Source organism: Marmota flaviventris, chromosome 12, assembly GCF_047511675.1.
Source record: "Marmota flaviventris isolate mMarFla1 chromosome 12, mMarFla1.hap1, whole genome shotgun sequence".
Classification (NCBI taxonomy): domain Eukaryota; kingdom Metazoa; phylum Chordata; class Mammalia; order Rodentia; family Sciuridae; genus Marmota; species Marmota flaviventris.
Genome location: NC_092509.1, coordinates 108,074,453 through 108,082,136, shown reverse-complemented (window position 1 = coordinate 108,082,136; position 7,684 = coordinate 108,074,453). Strand labels below are relative to the sequence as shown.

The 7,684-nt window shown below is 46.2% G+C and overlaps 1 long non-coding RNA gene across 1 annotated transcript; it reads left to right on the top strand.

Annotated features, from left to right (window-relative positions):
* The first annotated feature begins 38 nt into the window (after positions 1–38).
* LOC139701429 (uncharacterized) lies at positions 39–5,699 on the top strand. Its single transcript, XR_011704021.1, has 3 exons — positions 39–363; positions 2,067–2,271; positions 2,515–5,699. It is a non-coding gene; the product is annotated as an uncharacterized lncRNA (long non-coding RNA).
* Positions 5,700–7,684: the final 1,985 nt, after the last annotated feature.

The window sequence follows — 7,684 nt, the reverse complement described above, 5'->3', positions numbered from 1 at the left end:
CGCTTCCGGGCCGCACCGGAAGAGTCGTGCGGGGCTGAGCCGAGCGGATCTCGCGAGAGCTGGAGCGGTGGCGGCCGTGGCTGAGCGGCGCGCTGTCCGGACACTCTACCTCGCGGTGTCCCCAGGGAGGTGGCTTTCAGGACAGCCCAGAACTCCTGACGCTTGGGTGACTGTTGAGTTCCCGAGACCCCAGGCCGGAGGACCTCAGCCCAAGCGCGAGGGTCCCGCTTCTCCGCCTGCTGGTGTGGGGCTGAGGCCCTGCGGAGCGCCCGAGCCCTCCCTGACCGCTGCTGGCCGCCGTGGGCCCCCTCCGCACTCCGCCACCCAGCTTATGGCTCTCCTTTAGCACGACTTTTGACCCAGGTTATTTGTGCATTTCTCGTCTTCTCTGTCAGACTTGGCAGAGCCCTATCCCCTTTTAACCGACGCTGCCTGTGCCAGGAGCGATGGGACCTGGTAGGGTCAGAGGGTGATTAAGAGCACGCCTTACTCCAGGACTCCCAGGGAAACTGCACGGGTGATGAGGTTCAGTATAGGTGCCCCACAGTGCCACGAGCCCACGCCCGGGGACCCAGCTACTTAGAGGCCGAGGCAGGAAGGTCTCAACTTCGAGGTCAGCCTGGGTGATATAAAGAGACCCTGTTTCAAAATAAAAAGGACTGAGGAGGTAGCTCAGTGACACACACAGAACTTAGGGAAGCACAGCTGAGAACAAGATTTTTTTTTTTTCCTGGAGGAGTTGGGAAGATAGCAAAAACGACATTTAGGCTAGACCTTGATTTGAGTAGCAGTTCAGATAAGGGTAAATGTGGATTTGTTTGTGCTTTTTGTTTTGTTTTGGGGTTTTGCTGTTTTGTTTTGTTGTTGTTGTTGCTTTGCCTGGGACGGAATCCAGAGCCTCTGGCATGCTATGGAGTGCTCTACCACTGAGCTACATCCCCAGCCCAAGGATAGGTCTTTATTCAACATTGTATCACGCAAGGTAAATATTGATATGATAAGAGCATGACCTTTGAAGTCAGGCCTGATTTTCAGTTTTATTTTTACCATTTAAATTATATCAATCCTTGAAAATATATATATATATATATATATATATTCACGTGTGTGTGTGTGAGAGAGAGAGAGTGTGTGAGTGTGTGTGTGTTTAACCAGAGATTGAATCGAGGGATGTTCATTCCCTGATCCACATCCTCAGGCCTTTTTATTTTTTGAGACAGGGTCTCACTAAGTTGCTTTGAACTCAGCTGGCTTTGAACTTGTCTCAAAAAATAAAAGGGGCTGAGGATGTGGATCAGGGAATGAACATCCCTCGATTCAATCTCTAGTTAAACACTCACACACTCTCTCTCTCACACTCACACACACACACACACACACACACAAATTTTGTACCCAAGGTATTTCTAGGTCCTATGTGACCCAAAGCATATACAATTCTGATTTTGTTTTTCCCCTGCAGTACTGGGGATTGAACCCAAGTGCCCTCTACCACTGAGCTATATCCCAGCCTTATTTTTTAATCAGGATCTTGTCCGAATTGGTCAGCCTATCCTCAAAATTGTAATCCTCCTGTCTCAGCCTCTCCAGCTGGGGTTACAGGCATGGGGCTCCAACAATTTTCTTTAAGAAAAATAATATGGGAGCTGGGACTGTATCTCTGTGGTAGAGTGCTTGTCTCGAATGTGTGAGGCCCTGGGTTCAATCCTCAGCACCACATAAAAAGAAAGAAAGAAAGATGTGTGCATCTATAGCTAAAAAGGAAAATTAAAAAAAAAATAATACATATTTATGAATCAACACTAGGTACCAAAGTGAACACTTATGTAGAAGAGGCTAGGTGAGGAGCTCAGAAACTTGATTTAACTAACTTGGTGGCAGATTTTCCTCAGATTGGAACGTGCTGCGGTGGCCTTTCCACGGGGTGACTGGGAAGGTCCCTTCACCAGGAGGGGAAATTGTAAGACCTTCAGTGGGACTGTGAGTTCTTGTGGCGCTGGAGTTAGAGGGACCGTAGGAAATCTTCAAAGACCTAACAATGAAATCCCGCCTTCTTTTTTCCCCAGGTGAGGCAAGGCAATTCTAATAGAAGCCTAAAATTATCATGCTTACCCAGGGCTCCCAGGATCTGCTACTGGCCAGTAACCCCCTTCTTCCCGCTGTCTGGACTGTTACTCTTACCTGAGTGGTGCTCCATGCTGTAGACCTTGATCTTATTCACAGAGGGACACAAACACAGCCACGCTGGTGGAGGCACACAGCTTGTTCCAGGTTGGTCTTGAATGGCTTAGGCGCTGTGCCCCGTGGAGGGCAGGGCCTGTCTGCATGGGAAAGCCCTCCTCAGGTGTGGTGCAGATGGCGCTCTCCTGGGCAGGCATTCATCTTCCTCCTCTTTGCCCCTTGCAGTCCTGGGATTTAGCCCCAGGCTTCACAGGTGCTGGCAATGCCCACCACAGAGCTGCAGCCCAGCCGTGTCTCCCTGTGGTCTGTTCTCAGTGTTCTCTCAAACCTCAGGTGTGTGATTCCTTCCATGGGCTCTGAACATGGAGAGGAGCCAACTGGCTGCTTCTGGTAAGACCTGAAGTCACCCTTCCACGGTGCTTTTACTCTAACCACATCGACGTCCAACCTGGAAGTTCAAGAAGCAGGTGACAGGGTGTGCGTGTCGGTGGTGACCTGCCTCTGAAACTTGACTGACAGCAACTGATCTCTGGTGATATGATGGCGCTGCTGCAGCACATGCTCTGTGCTTGTTAGTGAAGAAAGAGGCAGTACAATGGAAGTTGGAGGCCACAGGTCATCTGGTCCACGCGGCTGGGACTTCGAACTGCGGTAACAAGCCCAGACTCCCCTCAGAGGACAGCGGCTGGTGGGCCTCTGAAGAAGAAGCTGCCTGAGGAAGATACCTGGAGGCCTCACTCGGGTGTGGAGTCCGAGGCCATCACTGAAGGACAGGTGCCCAGAGGAAGCCAGTGCTGGGAGTCCTGTGGGAAAGAATGACCGAGGAGTACCTCGGGGACTGACTAGCTGGAGGGCAGAGAGCAGAGGGCGAGTGTGAAAGTCCTTGTGGAGTGTCTAGTGGGGCTGATGGGGACGGGGCCCCCAGGGGCCTCACAGACACGCGGCAGGGTTTTGGCCAGCTTTGCCCTGAGCCTGGGCTCTTCCCACCTCCCTCACCCCTCAGCACAGCGGAGCTCATCTCCGAGGAGTGGAGTCTGTGGTGAACTCTCTCCTCTCCACATTTCCTTTTGGGTGGTTTCTAGTGCTTTCTCATCAGATTTGCTAATATACTATTACTTTTGGGGGAAGCAGGGATTGGGCCTGAGGTGGTGGTGCACTCCTGCAATCCCAATGGTTCAGGAGGCTGAGGCAGAAGGATCACACTTTCAAAGCCACCCTTAGGAACTTAGTGAGACCCCAAGATGCTTAACAAGACCTGCCGAGTTTCTCGCGACTAAAACACTCAGGGGTCACTCCAGGGGAGTTGGGCTAACTGGGCTGTGCAAAATAACCACACAAGAGACAGAGATACCTTTTTCTTTTGGGAGTGCTGTGACGGCTCCTCTGATTTTAGGGTCCGAAGAGAGAGAGAGAGAGAGCGCGCACGTGCTGACCCCTTTTATTGAGGAGAAGCTATTCAAATGAGGCAAGGGGTCAGGTCAGGGGGCTGAGTCCAGCTTTATGATGTCTGCTGTCAGCAGGTTGACTGACATCTAGGTAGGCCACACCCAAGGGCACAGTAAGAGAAAGGAACACACAAAAGGTGTTTCCATGGAAGATTCTATCCCAAACAGGGCAAGGGGTAATATTACAAAGGAACAGGTGAGTGTAACTCCATCCATGGGGCTGTAGGAAGCCACACCCATGCACGAGACACCATCCCTGGAACCCAAGAAGCACTGGCTTCCTCTGAGCACCTGTCCTTCAGTGATGGCCTCAGACTCCACACCCAGCCAGGGAGTGTGACTCAGTCATGTGCAAGGTTGGTCTCCCACAAAGACCCTTTCTCAAAAAATGAAAAGGCCTGGGGATGTGCCTCAATGGTTAATCACCTCTGGGTTCAATCCCAGGTAGCAAAAAAAAAAAAAAAAAAGACAAAAATATTAAGTAAGGAATATTAAGTAAGGAATGATGTTTGAGAAATAATTTTATGAGTAATTGATTTCTTGGTAAACATGTTAGGATAACTTTCACTGCTTATTGCAATCTTGGAACTGTTGGAACTTAGCCAGTGAGACCCTGACTAATAAGGATCGCTGTAGGCATTCATAGGGCACTATTTGAGCTAATGCTACTTAGCCTTTGTTCCTGGCAGAGTAGAGTTGGTCACTTAATCCTATGTGTTGCTGCTGTGTGTTGTGATGCCATATCACTCTGCACTACAGTTGTCTGGGTGTCTTCCCTGAGGTTCTGTGGCTCCTAGAAGGTTGAAATGGTTTCTAATTCATCTTTATACTCCCGATACATGCCTTCCATGTGGTGAACCTTCAAACATGTTAGATGAGTCAATGAAGGAGAAATGGAGGGACAGATCAGGTCCTCATATTTTTCTTGTTATCTTTACTTATCTGAGAACATCTACTTAGGCTTCCTTCTAGGCTCTGAAACAATTTTGTTTTGTGTTTTTTATTTTTAAAAAAACGTACTGAGAGGGGCTGGGGCTGTGGCTCAGTGGCAGAGCCTTGCCTGGCATGTGTGAGGCACTGAGTTCGATCCTCAGCATTGCATATAAATAAATTTTTAAAATAAAGGTACATTAACAACTAAAAATTATTTTAAAAAATGTTCTGAGAGCTGGGCATGGTGGCACATGCCTATAATACCAGCAACTCAGAAGACTGAGGCAGGAGGATCACAAGTTCAAAGCCAGCCTTGGCAATTTAGTGAGACCTTAAACAGTTTAACAAGACCCTTTCTCAAAACAAAAAATAAAAAGGCTGGAGATGTCATTCAGTGGTTAAGCACTGCTGGATTCAATCCCCAGTACAAGTAACTATACTGATATGGGATATCTTCTAAGATGGAGTGATTTTTTTTCTTTCTTCCTCCTGCTGGCTCAGGCTGACTCCCCTGAGCACTGGTTTTTCTTAGGAGAAGGAAATATACACACATATGTATGTGTGTGTGTGTGGTTGGTGTTACCTGCATACACAGACTTTTTTCTTCCTTTTCTTTTTTTTTAAATTGTACTAGAGATCGAACTCAGGGTACTCTACCCTTAAGCTGTGTTCCCAATCTTTTCTTCTTCTTCTTTTTTTTTTTTTTATAATTTTTGAGACAAGGTCTTACTAAGTTGCTGAGGCTAGCCTCACACTTGAGATCCTCTAACTCAGCTTCCCAAGTCACTGGGATTACAGGTGTGTGCCACCATGCCTTGCTTTATTTTTCCAGTTTTTTTTTTTTTGGGCGGGGGGGAGTACCAGGGATTGAACTCAGGGGCACTTGACCACTGAGCCACATCCCCAGCCTTATTTTTGTATTTGATTTAGAGACAGGGTCTCACTGAATTGCTTAGCACCTTGCTTTTGCTGAGGCTGGCTTTGAACTCATGATCCTCCTGCCTCAGCCTCCTGAGCCACTGGGATTATAGGCATGTGCTAGTGTACCCACCTATTTTTCCAATTTTAATGATCAAAATCTTCATTTAGAATTTAAATTCCTTGATAGCAATAACAGAAGAAGAAAAGTAATTTCAGAAATGTTTGCAGATAAGATTATTTCTAATTTGTTTGTATTTTGAGGAAAAATAACAGCACACTGGAAAGAAGGAAGAAGTGACAGTGAGTCACTCGGAGCCCAATTCCAGGCTTTCCATCCCTCACATACCTGGGGTTACAGGTGTGTGCCACTTTGCTTGGCTTTATTTTTCCAATTTTTTTGTTTGGGGGGATACCAGGTGCCGCAGTCTGGCTGGGCACAAAATCAGGAGCCACCGCACACCTTGTAGATTCAAACAGCAACTCTTTATTCTCAAACTGTCACTGGCACTTACACACACGTTCTGGGCCCAATCCACGTTCTGGATCCCAAATACTCTCTGAATCCCGTGAGAACTCAATGGGAACTCAAGGAGCAGGCGAGCCTGAGGCAGCAGGATACGCCCTATTCCCAGCAGGGTACACCTTAAACCTGGAACCGCCCTAAACCCAAGGAGAGCCCTAAACCCGGATCCGCCCTGGTCCTTGAGCAAGGTCACCTTACATGCAATGTCACTGCAAATGACCTGGGTCAATATGGAGAGTCCTTCCTCTAAGTAACATTGGGTAGGCTGACAAAGAAATTGCCATGTGTCATTCCTACTTGGCAATGGCTCTCAGCAACCAGGGATTGAATTCAGGGGCCCTGGGCTACTGAGCCATATCCCCAGCCCTATTTTATATTTTATGTAGAGTGGAAAAGCCAATAGTCAAGAAACAGCTTAGCTATTCCCAGAATGTTTCTGAATACAGTTCAACAGATACCATTAGATTATTGTTTACTTTAAAATTTCATCTGTTTATCCATTTTTTATTCATTTATTTTGTGGTGCTGGGGGTGGAACCCAGGGCCTCTGACATGCTAGGCAATGTTCTACCACTGAGATACACCCCAGCGCCTTGTTCAGGCTCTCACTGAGTCACTCAGGGCCTCAGCTCCCGAGGTGCGGGGATCACAGGCATGCACCAGCAGACCTGGCTCACACACAGACACCCCGAGGGTGCCAGGGTCTCGGGGGCATGACTGCCTTTGGGAGGTCATTGGAACACATGGTAGAAATTTGGCGGGGGAGGTAAATATTTTTTTAGTTGTAGTGGTCACAATACCTTTGTTATATTTATTTAGTGGGGCTGAGGATTGACCCCAGTGCCTCACACGTGCTAGGAGGGCGCTCTACCACTGAGTTACAACCCCACCTCAGAAATTTGGGTTTTTAATACATACTCTTTTGTGCTGTTTAATTTTTTACCTTATATACATATTACCTATTCTATATATAGGTGTCTATATAGTTATAAATATATATGTATATTCTATATATGTATATTTTATATATGTATAATTTTTATATATGTGTATATATATATATATATATATATATATATATATACATGTAGAAAGAAGGAAGTAGTATATATATACATACAGGTGTATATTTTACTTTATACACTTTTACCATTTCTTTTTTTTCCCTCTTTTGTGGTGCTGGAAATCAAACCCAGGGCCTTGAGCATGCGAGGCAAGCATCCTACCAGTGAGCTAAATCTTCAGTCCCATGTTTTACTATTTCTGAAACCTAAAATAACAGTAAGCTAGAGGACTGGAATGACATTGGAAGATTATAAATTTGGGTTCCCAAAGTACTTACAGATAGATTTGTTACATGCATATATAGAAAATGTAAAAATAAAAGTTAAAAATAATTTTTCTGAGGGAATAGCTCAGTGATAGATAGCTGCCTAGCATGCACAAGGGTCTAGGTTCTATCTCGAGAACTGTGAGAGTCAGTAGTCTTCTTTGACCTAAAAACTTATGTACTGTAGATTTCACATTGGCCTGAGGGTTACAGAGAAATAAAAATCAGGTTTGATTTAACAGTTGCACTTTTGGTTTTTCTATACTCTGTATGATAAGATTTTTTTTCTATTTGAATCTCTTGCCTCTGGCCACACCAAGTTTTGTTTCTGTGACATTCATTCCAACAGGG